This window comes from Tachyglossus aculeatus, chromosome X4, assembly GCF_015852505.1.
Source record: "Tachyglossus aculeatus isolate mTacAcu1 chromosome X4, mTacAcu1.pri, whole genome shotgun sequence".
Classification (NCBI taxonomy): domain Eukaryota; kingdom Metazoa; phylum Chordata; class Mammalia; order Monotremata; family Tachyglossidae; genus Tachyglossus; species Tachyglossus aculeatus.
Genome location: NC_052098.1, coordinates 43,198,346 through 43,226,304, shown reverse-complemented (window position 1 = coordinate 43,226,304; position 27,959 = coordinate 43,198,346). Strand labels below are relative to the sequence as shown.

The window sequence follows — 27,959 nt, the reverse complement described above, 5'->3', positions numbered from 1 at the left end:
CGGTCTTACCTCCTTCCCTTCCCCACAGCACCTGTATATATGTATATATGTTTGTACATATTTATTACTCTATTTATTTATTTTACTTGTACATATCTATTCTATTTATTTTATTTTGTTAATATGTTTGGTTTTGTTCTTTGCCTTCCCCTTCTAGACTGTGAGCCCACTGTTGGGTAGGGACTGTCTCTATATGTTGCCAACTTGTACTTTCCAAGTGCTTAGTACAGTGCTCTGCACACAGTAAGCGCTCAATAAATACGATTGATTGATTGATTGATTGTACTTCCTAAGCGCTTAGTACAGTGCTCTGCACACAGTAAGCACTCAATAAATACGATTGATTGATTCCCTTCCCACAAAGAGCTTACACTCTAAAAGGGAGGAGATTCATGAAAGTACTTACAGACAATCAAAGTGAATAATTGAATGTTCAGTTGAAAAAGCATACGTAAGTGCTGAGGATGGGTAAATGGGTACATATAGAAGGATTGAAATGGCTATCTAGAGTCATCCCACACGTAATTTAGGATGTTTGGAAGCTAATCAGGGAGGGTACGTTAGAAGCAGCATGGCCTGGTTGAAAGAGCACGGGCCAGGAAGTCAGAGGGCCTGGGTTCTAACCCGACTCTGCCACCTGCCTGCTGCATGACCTTGGGCAAGTCACTGGATTCAGTGTGGCCTAGTGGATAGAACCCAGAAGTCCAGCCATGTGACTGGACTTTCTTTTTTGCATTTCTTTTTCAGGAGGTTTCAAGGAAAATTTCTTGACATCCTCACTAATTTACTTCAACAGCAAGTGAAAGCAGAGTCATGTTCATCCTACATTTTATTACAGGAGGCGGTAAATACCATGAGTATTTGTTTTCTTAACATGATACTGTGCGATATTTACAGGTTCTAGTTTACTTTCATGATAACTGCATTACCATCTGCATTTCACCAATAAGAGCCTCTCCTATTGAGATAAGTACTACTGCTTTGAGAATTATGGCCTTTTAACCATACAAAAGTTATCTATTTCTAAATTGTGGGTAGGGAATGTGTCTGTTATACTGTACTCTCCCAAGCACTTAGTACAGAGCTCTGCACACAGTAAGTGCTCAATATGATCAATTGATGAAAATTATAAGGTACATGTATATATATACACATATATATACACACATATACATACACATATGTATATATATACATGTGTATATGTATATGTATATATATATACATATATATATACACACATATACATACACATATGTATATATATATATACATGTGTATATGTATATATAAAATTTTAAAACAACCATTTAAAAATCTTAAAAAATTGCTATGTACAATGTGCTCCATGTACTATACGACAATTTTAAATGTAGAATGTGGCAATCTGAAGACATCTATGAAATGGAAGAGGGAAAACTATATCAATCCCCTCATCAACATTCACTCATCTAGTCTCACTGAAGAGCAGGTACGGTGTGCCAACTCCTGGAAACAGGATCAGTCAAAATAGAGAAAACAGAGAAGCAGCATGGCTCAGTGGAAAGAGCCCGGGCTTGGGAGTCAGAGGTCATGGGTTCTAATCCCAGCTCTGCCACTTGTCAGCTGTGTGACTTTGGGCAAGTCACTTCACTTCTCTGTGCCTCAGTTTCCTCATCTGTAAAATGGGGATTAAGACTGTGAGCCTCACGTGGGACAACCTTGATTACCGTGTAACCCCCCCCCAGTGCTTAGAACAGTATGTAGCACGTAGTAAGCGCTTAACAAATACCAGCATTATTAAAATAACCTGCCACTATTCGCCATGACTGAAAAAAAAACCCAAAATGATCAATTGGTTTAAAAATATCTGAGTCAGCTAACACTTCCTAAGATACCTGAGAATATGTTCTTTTATGCATTATTCTTTGTCATTTTCTAAAATGCAAAATTTCTTCCATCTTTGAGTTCCTACTAGTGCCTGTGTGAAAAAGAAAAAAATTCAACTGGAAGAAACCCCAGAATAGCTTTGAAAATTACATCAAGATAATAAATAATTTATTTCCAACATCCAGGCTTTAATCTAGACTGACATTTTAAGAGCTTTCTTTTTTTCAAATTCTAAAGGGAATACCTAACATGAAACTGAAGTAAAGAAACAATCAGAAAAATCAAGGAGATATCACAAAAACCTTTCCAAGTTTCACCATGTTTTTCTGATTGTATTTATCTAGGTTAATATGTTTACACCTTCATTTGGATGAAGGTTGCAGGGTATGCCTAAATATCAGACAGCTAAATTTTAAGATATATATTTCTAAAGCCTTAATATCCTATTAAAAGGGAGCAAACATCTGACTACACTTAAATAATAAGTGCGCTATATTTTGAAAATCTGATTTTCAACCTTTGGGTTTTTTTTTTTCTAGAAGGTAATTAGGTATCTTGTACTCTCTTCTGCAGAGCTACTTGGGGAAATTTCTCCTGAAAGGATTCACCTTTATATTTCATTATCTTTTCTAAGGATATCAAGCATCTTGCAAAAAAAGGATATTTGTTTTTCAGTTTTCTGAAATCTGCTTTTGAATCTTTGAGAAAATGCTACCTGGCTTCATTCGGCATGTACAGCTAAGTATTGTACTAAGTATGCAACTATGTAAAGGGTAAATGACTCATCTTCCTGGCTACAACCCACTGCTTACTACTTGAAAACAAATTATAATCATTTTTAAATTCTGAAGCTGGAGTGAAAAACATTCATGGACCCAGATTCTTGTTTTACACGCATCTGGATGAAAGGTTTAGAGATGCATCTGGATGAAAGGTTTAGAGAGTTTGAGTTTCAATCTCTCTTCTCTCAAACCTATTAGGTATCTGAAATCTTTTCCTCAAACTCTTAGTGCTCATCTATCTTATTAGCCTAATTTGTTGAACCAAAGTGTCTCCTCATCTTCATTATCAAACAGTACTGATTAAGTGCCTTTCATCCCACAGTGCTGGATTGGGCCCCAAACAAAGCAAATTAAACAGGCTCCGTCTCTTCCTTTAGCAGCAAAAAAATCTAAAATGAACATGAATAGCAAACAGCTAAATGAGCTCAATATACATTGTAGAAAATACGAACACACGTGCAGTTAGAGAGTGATTAGGGATAAATAATAACAGGTTTTGAAAAAAATGACCATATTATACTAGATTCAGCTTTGGAAGAACGTGGAGTGATCTGTAAACCTGGAAATTTCAGCCTACATTTCCTCTTCTAGCTCATTTGTGAAAATGTTGAATAAAATCAGCCTGAGCATTAATCCCCTGGGGACCCCACCATTCACACTTCACCATCTTGAATAATGGCTGTTGTCCTTACCCTTCATATCCTATCTTTCAGGTAGTCTTCACTCCATTACGGAACATTCCCTTTAATCCCATAATCACTCATTTTTTAACAAGCCCTTGTACTTTGTCCAAAGCCTTTTTAAAATAGACTGATAAAATATCTTCTGCTTCCCCACAACCCACATGCTTACTGATCCCTTTCTAGAACTCATGCTTTCTCCCACATTTTTTCTAAATTTGTTGTACTTTTTCTAAGGGCTTGCTGACACTAGAACTGACAATAGATTCTCCAATTTCCAGCTAGAGATGTGATACTCCTTAGTCTCTAAATTCCAGAGTTACCTCTGCTACCTTTTCACAAGTGGGAGTTATACTGGTGATCCACCAGTCTTCTGATATAGGCTATACATTCTTCCTGGTTGAGCCGCAATTTATCTTTTTGTTTCCCTCAAAACTCTTAAATGGATCAATCAATCGATCGATTGCATTTATTGAGCACTTACTGTGTGCAGAGCACTGTACTAAGTGCTTGGGACAGTACAATAGAACAGAATTTGTAGACACGTTCCCTGTCCTCACCGAGCTTACGGTCTAGAGGGGGAGACAGACATAAATATATATAAATTACAGATATGTACATAAGTGCCGTGGGGCTGAGGGAGGGATGAAAAAAGGGAGTAAATCCAAGTGCAAGGGCAATGGATGCCAAGTTGCCAACGCAAGCGGGAAATGGATGCCAACGGGTCCCAGAAGTTTGTTTGCAGCAAGCTTATTACTATGTTCTAAAGCAATCTGTGTGGTTACCATATTCCCTGAACTCTCTCCCACACACATAACACACACACACACACTATATGTGCATATAAGTATGTGTGTATATATATGTATATTTTTAAAAAATAGTATTTGTTAAGTGCTTACTATGTGCCAAGCACTGCACTAAATGCTGGGGTAGATACAAGTTAATCAGCTTGGACACAGTTCCTGTCCCACACGGAGATCACAGTCTAAGTAGGAGGAAGTAGGACTTAATCCCCATTTTACAGATAAGGAAACTGAGGCACAGAGAAGTGAAGTGGCCGGCCCAAGGTCCCACAGCAGACAAGTGGCAGAGCTGGGATTAGAACCCAGGTTTTTTGACTCCCAGGCTCGTGCTCTTTCCACTGGGCCACACTGCTTCCCATTTGCTAACTGGGTATGGGGAATATCCATAACATTCTCCTCAATAATTAAGATTGACTGAAAAAAAGCATTAACCCTCTTGGTTATCTCCTTATCCTCTCAATATATATATTTTTTGCTTCTCAATCCACAAGTGTCTTTGCTTTAAATATTTTGAACATTTTTTAATGGTATTTGTTAAGTGCTTACTATGTGCCAAGCACTGAACAGAGTGCTCGCGTAGATATAGGGTTGGACACGGTTCATATCCCACATGAGGCTCACATTCTTCATCCCCATTTGACAGATGAGGTAACTGAGGCACAGAGAAGTGATGAAGTGAACTTGCCCAAAGTCACCTAGAAGGCAAGTGGAGGAGTCAGGATTAGAGCCCAGATCCTCTGACTCCCAGCCCTGTGCCCTTTCCACTAGACCACGCTGCTTTCCATTCTTTTATTATTACTTTATCATCCTAAGCAAAGACCTCTTCAACCTCCATTCTGTACCACCCTCCTATTTGCATCTGACCTGTCACTGTTATAGACTTTCATTAACATTACTAAGAAGCAGCATGGCCTATTGGATAGGGCACGGGACTGGGAGTCAGAAGGTCATGGGTTCTAATCCCAGCTCCACCACTTGTCCGCTGTGGGACCTTGGGCCGGCCACTTCACTTCTCTGTGCCTCAGTTTCCTTATCTGTAAAACGGGGATTAAGTCCGACTTCCTCGTACTTAGACTGTGATCTCCGTATGGGACAGGGACTGTGTCCAACCTGATTAACTTGTATCTGCCCCAGCATTTAGTGCAGTGCTTGGCACATAGTCCCTTCACTTCTCTGGGCCTCAGTTACCTTAACTGTAAAATGGGGATTCAGACTGTGAGCCCCACATGCAACAGGGACTGTGTCCAACCCGATTTGCTTGTATCCACCCCAGCACTTAGTACAGTGCCTGGCACACAGTAAGTGCTTAATAAATACCACAATCATTATTATTATTACTAAGTTTTATTGAGTGGCTACTCTATTCAGAGCACTACACTAGCCGCTTGGGAGCATACAAAAAGACACAATCCCTGCCTTTGAACCTTTCCCAATTTCCTCTTTATTTTACTTAGATGAACCTTCTATTTTGTTAAGGAATGACTTATTTTCTATGTCGGCTTCTGCTGCAGGCTGCACAAACTAAGAGGGACGTGGTATCTTGGATCCTGAGTTCTACTCCCGGCTCCACCACTTGTCTGCAGTGTAACCTTGGGCAAGTCATTTCACTTCTCTGTGCCTCAGTTAGCTTATCTTTAAAATGGGGATCGAGACTGTGAGCCCCACATGGGACAGGGACTGCATCCAACCCGATTTGCTTGAACTCACCCCAGCTGTTAGTACAGTGCCCGGCACATAGTAAGGGCTTAACAAATACCATGATTATTATTGTTGTTATTTTCTCAGCAGTCCTAAAGTAAGGCACAATTGTCACTTTTTTTTTTTTAAGTGGAGCTTGAAAGTAGACAGTCAAGAGAAGAGCCAACTCAGCAGCCTGGAGGATGAGTAAAAGTATTCAGAACAGAGCAGGGCAGGAACGGAATGGCATGGCATGGCATGAGGAGGGTGTGGGAAGGGAACTGATTTTCTGGCAGCGATTGGATTCAATGTCAGGCAGGGCTTATGGCGCCTCCTTGATCAATCGGTGATATTTACTGAGTTCCTCCCGTTTGCAGAGCACTGTAGTAAGTGCTTGGGAGAGTACAACAGAGTCACACACCTTGCTCCCAGAGAGCTTGCACTCAGGTGGGGAGACAAGCAAGCATAAATTATTTACACACAATGGGAGCAGGATGGTGAGAAAGGTTATAAATGGTACCAGGGGACTATGGAAGGATCTAATAAATGAATAAACAATGCATGAATGAATGAATAAATAAATATTAAATGCACATACATACATACATAACTGCTGAAGATGGGTGTAAATATAGAAGTGTAAAGGGTAGCTGTTTGGAGCTACTGGTTTTACACAGAGAGGTAAAAAGTAATTAGAGAAGGCTTCCTAGAAGAGATACGATGTTACGTCTTTGAGGAAGGGGAGAGGCCGACCGGACAAGCGGCCTGGGCCAGGGGCTTGGTGGCTGGTGAGTTGAGAGTGAGAAATGGCTTAGAAGGTGAGATTGGGAAGAGTGGAGGCCAGAAGCTGGAGAATAGCAGGTAAAGACGGCTGATACGTAAGGTGGAGAGAGCTGGTGGAGAGTTTGAAGCCAAGGATAGGTTAGGATTTTAGGTCGATGCATAATAATAATAATTGTATTTGTTAAGCACTTAATATGTGCTGATCACTGTGTTGAGCACTGGGGTAGGGATGAGATCATCAGGTGGGACACAGTCCCTGTCCCACATGATGCTCCCAAGTCAAAGTAAATAAAATCTGCACTGCTCTCCCTTGTCTTCCATTTTATTCACTCTTAGCCAGGTCTGTTCTGTTTCTAAGAGAAAACATGGCAAATGAGCCTGTCAAAACTGGAGCCCTTTGGAGGGAGTCTGGGTTTCTGAAATGGACTTTGAAATTCTGGAATATGAATTTCTTTAGTGCAGAGATTGCCCTGTTATTCTCCACTGGGCTCCAGTGCATGCTCCTTATTCTTTGCAGCGCAAATCCCTGCAACAAAAATTAGCCCAGATGGGGCAAACAAAAACAAAAACAAAAAAAAAAGGGAAGGCTAAGAAGAAGAGCACATCAGATTCCATCCCGCTGAATTTAAGCCACTACAACAGACTGGACAAGCAACGATAACGTCAATCTGGAAAATGACTGTAGTTTTCCTATTTTAAAAAAATCTTGGAAAGGTGTTGGGGATTTTGTAGAAAATGCAAGACAAATAATTTAAATTTAAATTTTAAAGATAATTATAATTATACGCTCTGCCTGTAGTTAACAGTTAGAAAAATACAATAGACAAATTATTTTCTAGAAAAATCTCCTCTTTACGGGTCACAGTATGTTTATTAACAGAAGATAAAGCTAGTGAAAGGTTCCTGATATTACCTCTTGCCCTGCTTATATTTCAGAAATGAATATCAGGCAACAGATCAATATTTAATGCAGTGCTCTTCTTTTAATAATTAATGCAGGAGGAAAGTGCTGTGAGGAAATTCTGACAGAGTAGAATAAGGTTCTAGTGAAGAGAGTCATGAGACAAAGAAAGAAAATTTAATTACACACACTGCCACAGCTATTTAACTTTAATTACCTGCAAATACCAGAAAACTGAAAAACCCTAGAAGAAAGAGGAAATCCTTGAGTGTCAGAAGGTCATATCTGTGAATAGATATTTTTCTTTGATGCCCCAAAATGTCTTCGGTTTCTAATGACTCTTTTGTTCTTAATCATTCAAGAAAGTAAGGTACCAAGACTGGAAGGAAAAACAAATGTAACTGCTTTCCTTACAACAAAATCTATTCACCACTTTTATGACCTACTCGAATAGAAAAAGCAGCACAATCCTGATTAAGTTAAGTTTGCCCCACTTACAAAAGCATCCTAGCATTTAATGTTTAAAAATATGCCAATTCCCAGTGCCAAATAGTGACACCGAAACAATGATGACACAAAAGCAAGTTAGCATTCTGAAGCTGGCCATGTGCTCAAAACCCAGAGAGGTATTTCTGACATCTGGTACCTGAGACTTTTTAGGAAGAAAATATTACCAGCGTAGTGAAAATGAATACAGCTAAGGTAAAATGGGACAACGACCACCACTAATATATTTAGACTCAGAGCAAAGTTGCTTTCTAAAGTGAATTCTTTTGTCTGTCAGCATTCTCTAAGATTTTGGTTCTTAGTGGCTAAAGTGAACATTTTAATATGATTATGACTTTTTAATAAAAATTAACACATTTCTTAACATATGCTGAAAAAGCTGTACTAGGCACGTAGCTGAGATATTTTTGGCAAGCTGCACTGGGAATTCAGAACTACAGGTTTGGGCTCATGAGCCTGGCTCCGTTAACTCCTTGGGACATGGATGCTTCAACCCCTGCTCTCTCTCTCCACTCAGGATAAAAGTAAATTCCTGGTGACTAGGACCATCCACTAGAGCTTCTGAACAAATGAGAGGTAAAACTCGTTTTACACAGTATGGGATATTCCCAAGGAATCTTTGGACGCAGGAGAAGACCTGCAGAAAGAAACCAATCATTCTCATCAACGAAACTGGCTCCACACCTTTGTGTGCCAGAAACGATACTAAGCATGTAAAGAAAGCACAAAAGTTGTAAAAGACATCATCTTGGCCTCGAGGAGCTCACAATCTAATGGTGGAGACAAGTAGGTAGCAAGTACCAATAGGTTCAGGATGGATTCAATGAATTGCTCTCATTCTTTTTCCCTCCTTCACTTCCATCCTCAACCTCTCACCAGTTTCCACATCGGCCCGGTAGAAATCCCTTCCTTCAGAAATGTTCTCTCCCTAAGTTTCTGCATCAATCAATCGATGGCATTTATTGAGCCTTTACTGTGTGCGGAGCACTGTAATAATAATAATAATAATAATGGTATTTGTTAAGCACTTACTATGTGCCAAGCATTCATTCATTCAATCGTATTTATTGAGAGCTTACTATGTGCAGAGCACTGTTCTAAGCATCAGCGTAGATACAAGGTAATCAGGTTGTCCCATGTGGGGCTCACAAGTCTTAATCCCCATTTTACAGATGAGGTAACTGAGGCACAGAGAACTAAAGTGACTTGTCTAAAGTCACACAGCTAAGTGACAAAGGTAGGATCAGAACCCATGACCTCTGACTCCCAAGCCTGTGCTCTTTCCACTAAGCCACACTGCTTCTCACTAAGCACTTGGGAGAGTACAATGTAACAGGTGCGGTTCATTCTGTAGCTTAGAATTCAATGTATCGGTATTGTACCACTAATGTTATTTGCCTGCCCCACAGACACCTTACAGTCTAGAGGGGAGATTGACACTGCATTTGCAGATTCACTAGAAAGGAGCACCCCTCCCCACACGGATCTCCATGCCCCACCACCATCTCCCTACCCCTTCCTATTGCCCAGCCCAGGACTTTCTGTTCCAACTGAATCTTGAATTTACCCACCTCCTCTGGCTCTTCAGTTCCCTTCCCCGCACACTCTCCTCCCCTGTGTTCACCCCCTACCCACATTGCTTTTCTAGTTTTTTTTTTTTTTTTTTTTACCTCTTATGTGTTTCTGAACAGCTCCTATCACTGCTGCCATTGCTACTACCACTGTTGGTGGTCATTTCTGTGGTTTGAAGTTCCCAACCTCTAGGTCTGCATCGCCAGGGGGCCAAGGACAGGAATGGAGGATGGGAAAGTCAGATGGCAAGGGTGGCGAAGGAGTTTCAAAGTCAGAGAAGGAGAAGGTCCGGGAGGGGACACAAGGTAATCACCTTCCCGCCACGGCTGGGGCTGGCCGGCATGAAATAATCTCAACAGAAAAAACAGTTCAAACAAATCCAAGAAAGAAACCTTCTAAATGTAATTCCATTTTTAAAAAAAATTCTTACAGAATGTGTTTAAATCCATTTAAGGCTACTATGGAGGACATTAAACTTGAACCAATTACCTAAACAAATATTTACATTTTCTGAAACTAGACTAGTCAATGTCATTGCAGTCCAAAAGTTCAAAGCAATCCTAAAGTGTCATATTCCTTATTCCTTTTTGTGCTGAAACCCCTTCCCAATTCCCAGCAAAGAAAATGACATTTAAAATTGATGAGCTACAGTAATCACATGTGGTGAATTTCTGCATCTTTCTTATGTCAGATGAGGAAATCTCTATGGATTGCTCATTTCAGATGCACCGTAGGACTCCGCTTGGCATAATCAGAATGATATTCATGTTCAATTAAAAAAAGAATAAAATGAGAAATGTGAAATGTGATTTAAGAGGACTGTGGCAAATAACATTAGTGGTGCAATACCGATACATCGAATTCTAAGCTACAGAATGAAGAAGAGGATAGAGTGTTTCAGATGCCCTAGTTTGGTCTGAATTTCTGATGCCCAGCTCAAAACCCTGCCTGCATTTTGTACCTTTCTTAGACTATGAGTCCCATGCAGAACAGGGACCATGTCCAACCTAATTCATTTGTATCCACCCCAGGGCTCAGAACAGTGTTTTTCACATAGTTAGCGCTTAACAAATGCCATAAAAAAATGGCCACGATGACACAATGGCCACAAAATATCTCCATCTCCAGACTGGGATCCACCACCATGACACTTCCTTGGTTGAAATCCCCATTAGTCTTAAGAGTCCCTGGAGTACGTTTCACCCAAGAAGCCTTTCATCATCATCATCATCATCATCATAATAATAATAATAATAATGGTATTTGTTAAGTGCTTACTATGTGCCGAGCACTGTTCTAAGCGCTGGGGTAGATACAAGGTTATCAGGTTGTCCCACGTGGGGCTCACAGTCTTAATCCCCATTTTACAGATGAGGTAACTGAGGCACAGAGAAGTCAAGTGACTTGCCCAAAGTCATACAGCTGGTAAGTGGTGGAGCCGGGATTAGAACCCATGACCTCTGACTCCCAAGCCAGTGCTCTTTCCCCTAAGCCATGCTGCTTCCCAAGCCACGCTAAGTGCAGATCCTAATTGTAAAAAGAAGGAATGAGAGCAAAGGAACATCAACCTAAAGATGAATCAGGCTCACTCTAGGGATGAAACATGGCAGGGGCTTTGTTCTCTGCATGTGGGATGAAGTTCCAAGTACCATCAGAATTTAATGTGCAACCAACTGCTTCCTTCTTCCCTCTCTTGTTCTCTCTATCTTCGGGAACTTCTCTCCTAATCAACCAATCAATCCATCAATGGGCTTTATTGAGCATTGACTGTGTGCAGAGCATGGTACTAAGTCCTTGGGAGTGCATGATACAAGAGAGTTGGTAGACTCTGTCAATCTCCCCCTCTCCCGCTATGGCCCTCAACCCTCGTCTTGGTTTTTCCGGTACTCTTCCTCTCCATCCTGGCTGCTATCACCCTAGTACAAGCTCTGGTGCTGCCTTGGCCAGACAACTGCATTAGCCTCCTCGCTGATCTCCCAGCCGCCAGCCTCCCTACTGCCCCTGCTCTGTTGCACGGATCATCTTCTTGAAGCTTCGCTGGGCCCACATCTCTCCCCTCATCAAAACCCTCCCCCTTGGGTCTCTTCTCATAGTACTGAAACGTCTCACAGTTGGCTTCCAGGCTCTCTGCCATCTGGCCACCCTATTCATCTTCTCTCTTGGCCCACTGGTACCAAACTCATTTCTCCCAAGCTAACCACTTAGCTCTACCTTGCTCTTGACTCTCCAGCCTCCTTACTCTGGCCTCACACTGTTCCCTCCAATTGGAATTCCCTCTCTCCCCACATTAGACAGACTGCGGATCTTCCCATATTCAAATCCCTAACATCTCACCTCCTTCAAAGAGCCTGCCCTTACCGATTTCCCAGCACCCTGAGCCCTATCATCCCTTCGACCAATCCGAGCATTTACCATGTGCAGGAAGCCTGTCCTATAGTCTCCCCCATACTGGGAGGGTACACTACAGCTGATATGGTCCTTGCCCTCAAGGAATTTATGGTGTAGTGGGGGATGGTCGACGTTAAAATAAATTACAGGTAGGGAAGCAACACCCCCTCTCAGGGTCGTGCCTGGAGAGTTTTCAGTACTCAACCAGTCTTGGCTACGGGAGGGAGAGTCAAGCAGAGGCCTACCCATTCCATTCCTAGCTTGGCCAGTGTCTAGCAAGTGGAAGGCAATCTGCTACAAGTCAAAACTCACCCACGCTGGGCAGCAGCGGCATAGGAGAGAGTCGAGGGAGGAGACTCGAGTTTACTGCGTGGAAGGTGGCAATGGTATATGCCAAGAAAACTCTATGGATCCACTAACGGAACAATTGCAGATGGAGAGCGGGCCGTTCTGGAAGAGATGTGTCCACGGAGTCGCTATGGGTCGGAAATGACTCGATGGCATAAAACAAGACTAGGGAAGCAACAGAGTATAAAGTTATATACCTAAATGTTTCGGGGTGAGGTGAGTACCAAAATAATCTGGAAATGAATGGGTGATGCCGAGGGGAGGGAGAATAGGGTGGTGGGATAAGAGATTGTTCAGGGAAGGCTTCCTGGAGGAGATACTATTTTAGTAGGGCTTTAAAGATGGGGAGAGTGGTGCCCTGTCACATATTAAGGAGGAGGCGATTCCGAGCTGAAGGGAGGGCATGAGCAGGGGGCTGATGGCAAGAGAGACGAAAGCGAGAAACAGTGAGTAGACTGGTGTCCAAAGTGATTAGCTCATATCTACCACAGTGCTTAGTACAGTGCCCGGCACATAGTAAGCAGTGAACAAATTCCAAAAAAAAAGGAAAAAAGGTGGGTAGGGAAGCAGTGAGGCCTAGTGGAAAGAGCATGGGCCTAGGAGTCAGAAGACCTGGGTTTGAATCCTGGCTCTGCCACTTACCTGCTTTGTGACCTTGGGCAAGTCACTTAACTTCTCCGTACCTCAATTCCCTCACCTGTAAAATGGATTCAATACCTCTTCTTCCTCCAACTTAGAATGTGAGCCCCACGTGGGATTTTATCATCTTCTATCTACCCTGGTACTTAGTACAGTGTTTGGCAAGCAATAAGCATTTTAGAAAAACCACGGTTATTATTATTATTTTTAGGGAAAAGAGAGCATGGAGTGCTTTAAAGCCAATGATGAGGAGTTTCTGCATGATGCAGAGATGGATGGGCAACTATTAGAGGTTTTGCGCAATGGGGAGACCTGAGCAGAATGATTTTTTTAGACAGATGGTTCAGGCAGTGGAGTGAAGTATGGAGTTGGAGGGAAGAGCCTGGAGGCAAGGAGGTCAGTGAGGAGGCTGATGCAGTACTCTCATACTTACAAACCTCTCTCCACCTTCCTTAGCACTCACTATATATGTCCACTCAATTTATTTCTAACCATTCCACTTGCAAATATTTTATGTTTGTCTCCCTCAGAGTGTATGTTTCTTGTGGCCAGGGACTGTGGCAATTCTGCTGGGGGTTGTCGATATAGAAGGTGGTAGGAATTTGGAATAGGCAAATGTCTCCGGGGATCAATGACAAAATGCCATCAGAAAGGACAGGGTGGGACAGCAAGCTAGGGGCAGCAGGGAATTATCTTCTGAGTAAAAAAAATAGAATATGAATCAAAAAACAAGGGAGGATAAAGGGATACTAAGTGCTTGGGAAAGTACGACAGAAGCAGAAGACACATTCCCTGCCCACAAGGAACTTACAATCTAATGACAGTAGCCTAGATCATTCCAGCATTTGGTTTCTTAGGCTTACAATAACTCAGTTTTCCTGTAAAATCTGCATTAGCCCAGCTCATATTTACAAATGCTGTCTTCTCTCCTAATGGTTTTCTCCTAGTCTCCAAATGGAATAAGCAAATGCAAGCATCAAAAATGCAAAAATGCATTGAAAGTTGCCTTCCAGCCAGAAATCCCCATTAAATCTGAGTAAAAAGAAGGGCAACATATATTAATGTCTCTCAGGAGAACTGCCTGATTTTAGGGATAAGTTATGTGGGTCAACGCTCAATTTCATCACTGGTCATTTTGTTTCACATTTCCCTTGCTACTCACTTTCACGTTTCAGAAAATTTTCATCCCCCAAATCCATTAGCTGAACACACTATTTGAAAATATTTCTTGTTAAACTTGTACAAAATGTACCAACAGCAATGTCTTGCTCCAATAAATGAATTCATGTTTCCGTAAGCCACATAATGTGAAATGGAAGACAATCCCATTGTAATCAGCATTCACTCAACTTCTACGGTATGCAGATACTAAAGTAGGAGCTCAGGAACATAAAATAGAAGATAGTCTCCCCGCTCTCAAGGAGGTTACATTTCAATGGAGTTAACGTTCTAGATATCTGTGGCTTAGTGGCAAGAGCATGGGCATGGGAGTCAGAGGACATGGGTTCTAATCCCGCTGCTGCCACTTGTCCGCTGTGTGACCTTGGGCAAGTCACTTAACTTCTCTGTGCCTCAGTTACCTCATCTGTAAAATGGGGATTAAAAGTGTGAGCCCTCCGTGGGGCAACCTGATTACCCTGTATCTACCCCAGCACTAGAACAGTGCTTGGCACATAGTAAGCACTTAACAAATACCATAATTATTATTATTATAACTGAAACAATGTCCTTGTGTTTGTGAGATGGGAAGAATGCACTTGTTTTAAGAGGCGAAGGATTGGCTTAAATGAAAGAGGACTTGGGTCAGAGGTAGTGTAGGACCAAAGGTGAAGGTTTAAGCACTGTGCTCGATACGATACCTTAAAATTTAATTTATACCCTCTTTAGCATTTAGGAGAATTGAATTCAGTGACCTTAACCAGAACTAAAACAAACTGTAGTGATAGCTGAGTCTTCATTACAATTAACTAAAAAAATAATAAATGGCTCAGTGTCCTGATTTTGAGGTCCTAGAATCATATGATGGTTGACAGAGACAAAACTACGGTTTGGATTGACAAACAGGATTTAAGTGATGAAATGAGAGCAGACAAGGAGACGGCACAACTTGAAAAGGAATATTACAGTTATCCCGACTTAAGCAGAGTTGAATGCAAGATATTCCTGACCAGTGTATGTAGCTAACTATAACTGGTATAGCCCGTTCTCCTATAATGCTCACTTCCTCAAAACAGGGAAAAGTTATGCTCTAGAACTCACCCATTCCAAGTGGTTTCTTCAATAACATCATATTGCCAAGTGACAATCAAACAATCGTATTTGTGGAGCACTTTCCCTAACCTCCTAATCGTGTTCTATCCAAAGCGTGTTCTGAAATAGTGTTTCGGTAGAACTGAATGCATACCTGATTTAACAAATAGGTTCAGCTGTGTATAATAGGAATACATATTCTAAAACTAAAGAATTTGAAACGTCAGAGGGCCTCAAAAAGTGCTGTCGGTTCGTTGCTTAAATCTAATAACTTTTAAATTCTGTTGCTAAAATCTAGTAAGCTAATGATTAATCATCTTTCATTTCTAAAGCTATGACCTTAGATCATTCAAATGATCATCAATAACTCTTCCTCACCTTTTCTGGCATTCTATCAATCATTCAATGGTATTTATTGAGTGCTTACTGAGGGCAGAGCAACGTACTAAGCCCATGGAAGAATATAAAACTCTAGAGTTAGTAGACACATTCGATTGTGGATATGTAGGTAAGTGCTGTAAGGGCTGAGGGTGGGGTGAATATCAAGTGCATGAGGGGTATAGATCCAAATGCACAGGGGCTGCAGAAGTGAAAAACACAGATGGAGAAGGGGAAAGTAATCAGGAATGGCCTCTTGGAGGAGATGTGATTTTGATAAGGTTTTGAACGTGGGGAGAGAGAGGTGGTCTGTCAGATAAGAACAGGGAGGGAGTTCCAGGCCATAAGGAGGATGTAGACAAAGACGAGATCGAGAAACAGAGTAACTGCATGCTTACTGTGTGCAAGGCACTGTACTAAGCATTTGGGAGAATACACTATCAATCAATCAATCAATTAATTGTATTTACTGGGCACTTACTGTGTGCTGTGCAATATACTAAGTGCTTGGGTGGGGATCCAAGGGCACAGGTGTTGCTGAAGTGGCAGAGTGGTAGTGTGGTGGGTGTGGGGAAGAGCATGAGCGATGATTAATCAGCCTGGAGGAGAGGGCTGTCATCAATAATTTGTTGGACCAGATACCAGCAATGTTTGCAGGCACAAGGGAAACAGATAGTGTTTGCCCTGGTTAAACAGGCTGGAATGGAGGCCTTGAAGGCGGGTTCCAACTCGGGGAGGCAGTCCCAGAGATGGGGTGCTTGGGGGAGATCTCAGGACCGGAGGAGACTCAGTAGCCCTCCGAACGTTAGGATTTGGAAAATTGGCCTACTGGAAAGAGCACGGGCCTGGGAGTCAGAAGATCTGGGTTTGACCCTGGCCCTGCCCACTGCCTGCTGTGTGTCCTTGGGCGAGTTATTTAACTTCACTGTGCCTCAATTTCCTCATCTAGAAAATGAGGGTTAAGTAACTGTTCTCCCTCTAATTAGACTGTGAGCCTGATAAGGGACAAGACAAGCAGCGTGACCTAGTGGAAAGGGCACATGCCTGGGAGTCAGAGGTCCTGGATTCTAATCCCTGCTCTGCCCTTGGTCTGCTATGTGACCTTGGGCAAGTCACTTAACACTCACGTGCCTCAGTTTCCTCAACTGTAAAATGGGGATCCATTAGCTGTTCTCCCTCTTAGATTGTGAGCCCCTGAGGGACAGGGACTGTGTGACCTGATTAACTTGTATCTACCCCAGCACACAGGACAGTGTTTGACAAATAGTAAGAACTTTACAAATACCATCATCATTATCATCATATCATCAAGGACTGTGTCTAACCTACAGCTGCTCCAGTGTTTAGTACAGTGCTTGGCACATAGCGTTTAAATACCATCATTATTATTACACTTGGATCTGTAATAATAATAATAATAATGATGATGGTGTTTGTTAAGCACTTACTATGTGCCAAGCATTGTTCTAAGTGCTAGGGTAGATACGAGGTAATCAGGTTGCCACACATGGGGCTCACAGTCTTAATCCCCATTTTACAGATGAGGTAACTGAGGCACAGAGAAGTAAAATGACTTACTCAAGGTCACACGGCAGATAAGTGGTGGAGCCGGGATTAAAACCCCATGTGGGACAGGGACTGTGTCCAACCTGATTTGCTTGTATCCACCCTGGTGCTTAGTACAGCGCTTGGCACATAGTAAGCACTTAACAAATGCCACGATCACTCTTCTTTTCCCTTCAAAGCCCTACTGAGAGCTCACCTGCTCCAGGAGGCCTTCCCAGACTGAGCCCCCTCCTTCCTCTCCCCCTCTTCCCCCTCCCCATCCCCCCGCCTTACCTCCTTCCCCTCCCCACAGCACCTGTATATATGTATATATGTTTGTACTTATTTATTACTCTATTTATTTATTCTATTTATTTTATTTTGTTAATATATTTTGTTTTGTTGTCTGTCTCCCCCTTCTAGACTGCGAGCCCGCTGTTGGGTAGGGACCGTCTCTATATGTTGCCAACTTGTACTTCCCAAGCACTTAGTGCAGTGCTCTGCACACAGTAAGCGCTCAATATGACTGAATGAATGAATGAACCTCTGACTACCAAACCCACTCTTTCCACTAAGCCACACTGCTTCTCTACCCTTTAAGCACTTAATATTCACTCCACCCTCAGCACTTATGACTGTAAGCTCCCTGTGGGCAGGAAACATGTCTACCAACTCTGTTGTAGGGTATTCTCCCAAGTACTTAGTACATTGTGCTCTGCACACTGAAAGCGCTCAAAAAATACCACTGACATTCATTATTATGTAATTTTAGAAGAGCCTTAAAGATGGGAAGAGCGAGCGGTCTGCCAGATGTGAAGTGGGAGGGAGTTCCAGGCCGGAAGGAAGGCTTAAGAGAGAGTGAAAGAGACAAAAATGAGGCACTGTGAATAGGCCGGCTTGAGAGAAGCAAAGCGTACAGGCTCAGCTGAATGGGAGAAGCCCACAAATGAGTACAAGAAAGAGAGCTGATGGAATATCTTAAAGCCAATGGTCAGGACTTTCTGCTTGGTGGAAAGAGAAATGTTCAGTGACTGAAGAACTGTGAGGAGTGGGGAAAACAAAGACTTCAAAAAATGATCTGGGCAGCAGAGCAAAGTATGGGCTGGAGAAGGGAGGGACAACACACAAGGTCAGTGAGGTAACTGATGCAGAAGTTGAGGTGGGATGTGATAAGTGTCTGAATCAGCATGATGGCAATTTGGATGGAGAGGAAGGGGAGGATTTGGGGAATGCTGCAAAGACAGAAGGGCAAGGATTTGGTCCCTGAGTAATGTGGACTGACAAAGAGAGGTGAGTCAAAGATAATGCCAAGGTCGTAGGTTTGACAGATGGGAAGGATTGTGGTGTCAAAAGTGATAGGAAAGTCCAGGGGAGGCGAGGATTTGGGAGGGAAGATGAGTTCCGTTTTGGACATGTTTAGTTTTAGGGGTCTGCGGACCAACCAAGTAGCATATGCCGGAGACGGAAGGAGATATGATCTTACACGGAGCAAGCTGGTGAAGTAGATTTATGAAAAAAAAAACCCTTCCTAAGCTTCATGTTTTTAATTCTTACAAAAAATGATACTGAATACATTTTTGAAATCCATCAAGTACTGCATATCGCTAAATCTCAGATGGCTTTTGAGGGACATTACTTCTACAACACAATCACATATTCATTGAGTTACAAATTTCATTTGGCCTTAAATCTATAGGATATTAAACATGAAGAGGTAGAGTAACACGTTAAAAAAATTCATTGTACATACGGATGCTTGCTTTTCAAAAAATAAGATTTGGGTTTATGAAAGTTGGACCTGATTAGATATGCACTTGATTTGTCAAATAGCAATAACCACAAGTAGAAAATAATGTTTCTGTCTAATGACTTACCAAAATGACATCAAACTTTTATTTGTTTGAGAAAACCAAAGCAAGAATTCATCATTGCCAGTCTGAGAAGATAAAATCACTTCAAATGGTAAAAAAAAGAAGCAGAGAATAAATAAAACTGACAAATGATGACACCTGGAAGTGATGGTGTTGTGAAATTTACAAATATTTATGCTTGTGTAAGTAATGAGTTGGAAAGTTTGAGAATAGTGTCTTTTCAGGGCTACGCACCTGAAGTCTGTAAATTTATAAGGGAGCATTCTCCATCCACAATATGAACTAAAAGAAGCCATGGGGAGAGGCCAGTGTAGCCATTTCTACCTGCTCTTTATTCAAATATGCAAGAATACATCATAATCAATTTTCTCCAAAAACAGTAGCATATCAAAAATGTCATTTTGTATTTTGCTGATCTATGTGCATAAACATACAAATATACTGTATGTTGCTTCACTTACATGCATGGGTACAATTTTGAGAAATCACGTTCTTACATACACACACCCCCACAAGATTCGACACTATCCAAAACTCTTCATTCCAACTGATCATTTCTGAAAAGTCAAAATTATATCTGGCCTAGCAATCAATCAATGGTATTTATTGAGCACTGACTGTGTGCAGAACACAAAACTAAGCACTTGCAAGAGAACAATATAACAGTTAGACACATTCCCTGCCCACAATTTCAAGGCTACAACATGAAATCACCAAAACTTCCCTAACTTCCACACTTACTCCTTTCCTTTCGTCAGTTATAAATAGAAGCAGTATTTACCCCAAACCCACTATGTACAGAGCACTCTACTAGCTGCTTCTGAAAGGTGAGAAGATGAGCTTGTACAAGGCCCCAACTGCCAGTCAGAAAATACATCAGGAGAGAAAACGTCATGAAAACAAAAACACGAACAAAATTCTTCAGGTTACGTACAGAAAAAAGATATCACACACAAAAGAAATAGTGGTAATAGAGAAGACGACAAACGATTCATTCAGTCGTATTTATCGAGCATTTACTGTGTGCAGAGCACTGTACTAAGTGCTTGGGAGAGTACAATACAACAATAAATGGACACACTTCCTGCCCACATTGAGCTAACAGTTTAGAGGGGATAAAACCACACCAACATTTTCTGAAGAGATAGACATAAATGCTGAGAGTTTTAAAGAGAAGGGTTTTATTGAGGGTGAGAGGTTTTAGTAGAGCTTTCAAGGAAGAAAGCGTTTGGGGAAGATAAGGGAAGAGGGGGTGGAATGGATCAAAGCAGGGCTGTAATTCCACTCTTTGACTTCTCATTCCTCCACCCTCTAGGAAAGTTGAGGGGACATGTCCTAAATGCACCTGTGTAAAAAAATCGACCAAAGGGGAACCCATGTCATCAGCAAAAGAGGTGGAAAAGCCCTGGAATTAGGACAGTGGTTCCAATGATCTCCGGGGGTTCCTGGTATTCTCCCATCCCAGTTTCATAGAGGGGAAATAATTGTGGTATTTGTTCAGCACGTACTATAAGCAAAGCACTAGGCTAAGTGCTGGGGTACAATCAAGATAATCAGATCAGGCACAATCCCTGAACCACAGAGTGCTCACTGCCCAAGGAGGGTGGAGAATGGGTCATTTTCAGATGAGGAAACTGAGGCACCGAGACATTAAGTCTCTCTCCAACACCTACTCTCTCCTCGACCCCCTCCAGTCTGGCTTCCGTCCCCTACATTCCACGGAAACTGCCCTCTCAAAGGTCACCAATGACCTCCTGCTTGCCAAATCCAAGGGCTCATACTCTATCCTAATCCTCCTCGACCTCTCAGCTGCCTTCGACACTGTGGACCACCCCCTTCTCCTCAACATGCTATCCTACCTGGGCTTCACAGACTCCGTCCTCTCCTGGTTCTCCTCTTATCTCTCCGGTCGTTCATTCTCAGTCTCTTTAGCAGGCTCCTCCTCCCCCTCCCATCCCCTTACTGTGGGGGTTCCCCAAGGTTCAGTGCTTGGTCCCCTTCTGTTCTTGATCTACACTCACTTCCTTGGTGACCTCATTCGCTCCCATGGCTTCAACTATCATCTCTACGCTGATGACACCCAGATCTACATCTCTGCCCCTGCTCTCTCCCCCTCTCTCCAGGCTCGCATCTCCTCCTGCCTTCAGGACATCTCCATCTGGATGTCTGCCCGCCACCTAAAACTCAACATGTCCAAGACTGAACTCCTTGTCTTCCCTCCCAAACCCTGCCCTCTCCCTAATTTTCCCATCTCTGTTGACGGCACTACCATCCTTCCCGTCTCACAAGCCCACAACCTTGGTGTCATCCTCGACTCCGCTCTCTCTTTCACCCCTCACATCCAAGCCGTCACCAAAACCTGCCAGTCTCAGCTCCGCAACGTTGCCAAGATCCACCCTTCCCTCTCCATCCAAACCGCTACCTTGCTCGTTCAAGCTCTCATCCTATCCCATCTGGACTACTGCATCAGCCTTCTCTCTGATCTCCCATCCTCGTGTCTCTCCCCACGTCAATCCATATTTCATGCTGCTGCCCGGATTGTCTTTGTCCAGAAACACTCTGGGCATGTTACTCCCCTCCTCAAAAATCTCCAGTGGCTACCAATCTGCGCATCAGGCAGAAACTCCTCACCCTCGGCTTCAAGGCTCTCCATCACCTCACCCCCTCCTAAGTCACCTCCCTTCTCTCCTTCTACAGCCCACCCCGCACCCTCTGCTCCTCTGCCGCTAATCTCCTCACCGTGCCTCGTTCTCGCCTGTCCCGCCATCGACCCCTGGCCCACGTCATCCCCCGGGCCTGGAATGCCCTCCCTCTGCCCATCCACCAAGCTAGCTCTCTTCCTCCCTTCAAGGCCCTACTGAGAGCTCAACTCCTCCAGGAGGCCTTCCCAGACTGAGCCCCTTCCTTCCTCTCCCCCTCGTCCTCCTCTCCATCCCCCCCATCTTACCTCCTTCCCTTCCCCACAGGACCTGTATATATGTATATATGTTTGTACATATTTATTACTCTATTTATTTATTTATTTTACTTGTACATATCTATTCTATTTATTTTATTTTGTTAGTGTGTTTGGTTTTGTTCTCTGTCTCCCCCTTTTAGATTGTGAGCCCACTGTTGGGTAGGGACTGTCTCTATATGTTGCCAACTTGTACATCCCAAGCACTTAGTACAGGGCTCTGCACACAGTAAGCGCTCAATAAATACGATTGATTGATTGAGTGACTTGCTTTTGGTCCCATGGCAGACAAGTGGCAGAGCTGAGATTCTGAAGCCAGTCCTCCTAACTCCCTGGCCGGCGCTCTTTCCACTAGCCCATGCTACTTCTAAGCCTGCCTTTTATCTCTTTCACGTGTTCTTGGGTGTGCCTGGGTTTATGTGACTAGTGCCCTAGAGAATTCCCCAGCCATCTCTTGCTTTTGTGCTTTGGCTGCTAGGAGAAAGGATTGTTGCTGTGCTTCAAATACGGCACAACAACTCTTGCTTGAGTGGTATTTACTAAGTGCTTCCTATGCGCTCTACACACAATACTAAATGCTTAGGGGAATGAATACGATACAAGATCCCTGCCCACAGGAACTTACTATCTAGTTCAGTGCTCTGCATGCAGTAGGTACCTAAAAAATGTGGTTGATAATGATGACAAACATGATCCTTTTTTTAATGGTATTCATTAAGCACTCACTATTGTCAGCACTGTACTAAGCGCTGGAGTAGATACAAGCTAATCAGGTTGGACACAGTCTAGCCCCACATGGGGCTAACAATCTTAATCCCCATTTCACAGATGAGGTACCTGAGGCCCAGAGAAGTGAAGTGGCTTGCCCAAGGTCACACAGCAGACAAGTAGTGGAGCCGGAATTAGAACCCATTACCTCTGACTCCCAAGCCCGTGCTCTTGCTACTAGGCCATGATGCCTCATTACAGATACTGTCTGCCCACAGTAAGTAGTCTTGAAGATCATTTTTTTTGAAGAAAAATATCAGGTTTGGGGTGGGAGAATCCAGACAAATTTAACGATAGTGGAGGCAGGGGGCCCAAGCTGACAAAAGAACGTTTGGGGCACCCCGTACCATGAGTCTCCTTCCCACCCCCAGACCCTAATTCACATGGGCGGCGGTATTTTCAACATCTCAGTTACCTCATCTGTAAAACGGGGATGAAGACTGTGAGCCCCACGTGGGACAACCTGATTAACTTGTATCTACCCTAGCGCTTAGAACGGTGCCTGGCACATAGTAAGCACTTAACAAATGCCATCATTTTTTTTTTCCACCACCTCCTTGCTGCCACCACAGAATAGCCGCAGGAAAGCCAAGATTCCATGGAGGCTTAGTACAGTGCTCTGCACACAGTAAGCGCTCAATAAATACGACTGAATGAATGAATGGCGGAGAGATCCAGGAGAGGACGGAAGCCAGCAGGCATCAGTTGGATTAGACTCCCAGGCCAAACGGGATGTGTGGCTGGGGGTGCGATCTCGCCGCAAGAGCTCGGCTGAACACTTTTCAGTGACTGTGGTGGTAAAACTTCCTAACTGGCAAATCCCTCTAAGCAGCTGAAGCCACAACGAAACACCGTTTCTAATAATGTGGCACAGCCTTGGACTGACTGCTGAGAATTGAAAACAGCTGACAGACCAGCCTAACACGTGGCAGTCAAAATAGAGGGCTTCCCAAACCAGAGGCTTTCAGATACCAGCAGCATTCAGACTGTAAGCACGTTGTGGGCAGGGAATGTGTCTGTTTATTGTTCTATTGTGCTCTCCCAAGCACTTAGTACAGTGCTCTGCATACAGTAAGCGTGCAATAAATACGACTGAATGAACAATACTCCCGGTTGTGCCCTAAAGGAAGTAGGGTATTTGCTAAGTGCTTATTATGTGCAAAACACTGTACTAAGTAGTAGAGTAGTCACAAGATTATAAGGTTGGACAGAGTCCCTATCCCACATGTGGCTCACAGTCTAACCAGGAGGGAGTAACAACAATTAAAATAAATATGGTGTTGGTTATGCACTTTCTATGTGTCAAGCACTATTCGACACATTGGGGTAGATACAAGTTAATCAGGTCAGGCACGATCCCTGTCCTACATGGGGCTCACAGTCTAAGAAGGAGAAAGTAGGACTTAATTCCCATTTTACAGATGAGGAAACTGAGACACAGAGAAGTTAAGTAACTTGCCCAAGGTCACACAGCAGACAAGGGGCAGAGACAGCATTAGAACCTAGGTCCTCCAACTCAACTGATTGTGTGTGTGTGTGTGTGTGTGCATGTGTGTGTGTGTGTGTGTATGGTGTGTGTATGTGTGTACATGTGCAAATGTGTGGTTGTCCCTTTATATTTGAAGATGAGGACACTGCCAGTGAGATTTTTATCCCAAGTGTGGGGAAATAGCTGAAAAGACCAAAACGTGGCTGATAATACCTTCAATCAATCAATCAATCAATCAATCGTATTTATTAATAATGATGGCATTTGTTAATGATGTTAATGATGGCATTTATTGATCGCTTACTGTGTGCAGAGCACTTTAGTAAGCGCTTGGGAAGTACAAGTTGGCAACATATAGAGACAGTCCCTACCCAACAGTGGGCTCACAGTCTAGAAGGGGGAGACAGAGTACAAAACCAAACATATTAACAAAATAAAATAAATAGAATAGATATGTACAAGTAAAATATATAAATAAATAAACAGAGTAATAAATATGTACAAACATATATACATATATACAGGTGCTGTGGGGAAGGGAAGGAGGTAAGACGGGGGGGGATGGAGAGGGGGACAAGGGGGAGAGGAATGAAGGGGCTCAGTCTGGGAAGACCTCCTGGAGGAGGTGAGCTCTCAGTAGGGCCTTGAAGGGAGGAAGAGAGCTAGCTTGGCTGATGTTGGGAGGGACGGCATTCCAGGCCAGGGGGATGACGTGGGCCGGGGGTCAACAGTGGGACAGGTGAGAACGAGTATTTACTGAGCACTTATGTGTGCAGAGCACTGTACTAAGCGCTTGAAAGTGTACAATGCAAAAGAGTTTCTAATCCTGTAGTTCCTGAAAAGATATAATATCACAATGCATTTATATGAAACTGTGACATTATCCTTTCAATTCCTTTAATAACGGGGTAAATGATAGTTTGGTGGCCCTCATAATTAATGTATACAACCTTGCAAGGAGTTGCATATTACTCTTCCAGAAGTTCTGAAATTCATAACATGTAAGTCAATGGGGAAACGTATCTCAAGATACCAAAATGGGGATTAAGACTGTGAGCCCCATGTGGGACAACCTGATTACCTTGTATCTCCCCCAGGGCTTAGAACAGTGCTTGGCACATAGTAAGCGCTTAATACCAAAATTATTATTATTATTATACAATCGCTTACTACGTAAAGAACATAACCCAGTTGTAATGTAGGGTAGACCTGAATACCATTATTTAGAACCAGAATTTGGAAAGCAGAAAGCAAGTATTCCAAAGATATGACCAGATTTTAAAATCTAGCCGGTCCTTTGGTTTGTTCATACCTCATGGGAAGGACGGAGGGTCAGACTGTAATTTATTTCAACATTTGTCATATGAATTTTTAGAGCATTGTGCTGAATCAACCGTTAAAGTGAGAATAGGAAATTCTCATGTGGAAATACAGAAATAATGCTGACAGTGAGAAAATGCAACTTGTGCTAGATATTGGAGGTGACAGAAAAGAAAAGGAGTTCCCTGGTGGCAGAAACTACAAAAGATTTATAAAAGTGCAAGAAAATAATTTTGTAACCAAGGCATGGTGGTTAAAGGGAGAAAATAAGAAATTTGGAAAAACAGAAAAATCGATGCATTTTAGTAAAGACCAGAAAAATGAGTTATCTTTAAAATGTCTTACAAGTTGAAAGGTCACACGTTTCAACGACAGTTCAATATGCCACTCACGTTATGCAAAGCTTTCATCTCTGTTCTCATCCTGCCTGCCTGAATTTCCTTAGAGAATCCTAGACTGCTAAGGATGAAGCAACATGGTAGAGTGGGAAAAGCACGGGCATGGGAGTCAGGGGACCTGCGTTTTAATCCTGGCTCTGCTTCTGATCTGCTGTGTGAACCTCGGCAAGTTGCTTCACTTCTCTGTGCCTCAGTTTCTTCATCTGTAAAATGGGGATTCAAAACCTCTTCTCCCCCTCCCTTAGACTATGAGGCCCATGTGGGACATGGCCCACGCCCAGTCTGATTATGTTGTATCTACCCCAACACTTAGTAGATTGCTTGGCGCATCGTAAGTGCTTAACCAAAACTATTATCATCATCATCAATCTCTATATGTCTGCTAATCTAGTTCTGCAATGATATGAGATAAATACAGGGGAGATTAGCTATTTGCACTCAACTTGCCTCCCTTTTACGATGCAGTGGTGTCATTCACTCTCAAAATTCATAGATGGATCAATCAATAGTATTTATTGAGCACTTACTCTGTGCAGAGCACTGGACTAAGTGCTTGGGAGAGTACGCTACAAAGTTGGTAGACACATTCCTTGTCCACAACAAGCTTACATGTCCAAAATAGAGCTCTTCATCTTCCCACCTAAACCCTGTCCTCTTCCTGACTTTCCTACCACTGTAGACAACACCATCACCCTCTCTGACTCACAAGGTCATCACCTTGGCATCATCCTCAACTCGTCTCTCTCACTGAACCCACATATTCAGTAGGTCACCAAATCCTGCCGGTTCTACCTACAATACTGCTCTCCACCCAAACTGCTACTCTGCTTACCCAGCACTGATCGTATCCTCTCCTCAGAGCGCCCCCATAGACGCCCCCTGATTCCCCCCCCCCCCCCCCACTTAAGCGACCTTCCTTAAAGTGCCCCCCACACCCCCGTTCCCGGTCTGGTCCTGACTGACTCTCCCCCCACCTCCCCCGGGAAAAAGGCCCTTGTTATCACCAAGTTACATTAAGGACAACCTCATTCGCACCTACTCAGCCCTCCCATGCTAGTTGGCTGTTCACTCCTCTCCCCAGGTATCTCTGCTCCCTGACCCCCTTAACAGGTCCACCCTACTCCAACACATAATAGTTTGTATCTGCTCTCTGTGACATCATTATCTGCCAATTTTATTATTGCCATAGCATGTTAATCGTTAACTACCCCCTGTGATGCCATCCCCTATTTATATCATTGCTACTGTTTTATCGCTTCTGCATCTCAATTGTTAACCTCCTGCTGTACTGTCACTCACTCGACTGACCTCACCATGAACTTTCAATTCCCTTGCTCCCAACTGCCATTCCCATTCCTCACCTTCCCCTTCCCCTCTCCCACCCAGCTTTTTCCCTCCCTCTCCCCCACTAAGACCACTCCCCCTCACCCCCTACCAAGGATCCCTCTGTACCAGGGCCAATCCTCCACTCCTCCCTCCCAGCCCCCTCCCTCCCCTCCTCCCCGCCCCCACCCCATCCCAGTTCTCCTTTCCCATCAATCAATCGTATTTATTGAGCACTTACTGTGTGCAGAGCACTGTACTAAGCGCCACCCCTCTTCCCACTCTCCCTGCCTAGGCCCCCGCCAACTCATCCCAATCCAAACCCTCCCCACCCCTCGCACCCTTCCCCCTCCCTCCTCTCCCTCAACAGCTACTGCCAAGTGTGGCCTCTGGAACTCCTGCTCCGTTTTAAGTAAGATCCCTTTCATCCTGGACCTATTCCTTTTCAGCTTTCTATTCCTCCTTGCCCTAACTGAAAGAAACATGGTTGTCTCCGGACGACACGGTCTCTTCTGCAGCTCTCTCCAGTGGAGGCCTCTTCTTCTCCCACTCCCCCAGACTCACCGGAAAAGGAGGAGGTGTCGGTTTCCTTCTTGCCCCCCAATGTCGCTTTCGCACTATCCCTCCTCCCCCTTCCCTTTCCTTCCCTTCCTTCGAAGCCCACATTATTCGCCTCTACCACCCCCTCCAGATTCTTGTAGCCGTCATC

At 43.3% G+C, this 27,959-nt stretch overlaps 1 protein-coding gene and 1 non-coding gene across 2 annotated transcripts in view; one reads left to right on the top strand and one right to left on the bottom strand.

The window, feature by feature from the left end:
- The window catches only part of DTWD2 (DTW domain containing 2), a 175,912-nt gene that overhangs the window by 20,706 nt on the left and 127,247 nt on the right, over positions 1 to 27,959 (bottom strand). The window lies entirely within an intron of this gene.
- On the top strand, positions 12,130 to 12,267 carry LOC119948318. The gene has a single exon (XR_005456723.1). It is a non-coding gene; the product is annotated as a small nucleolar RNA SNORA7 (small nucleolar RNA).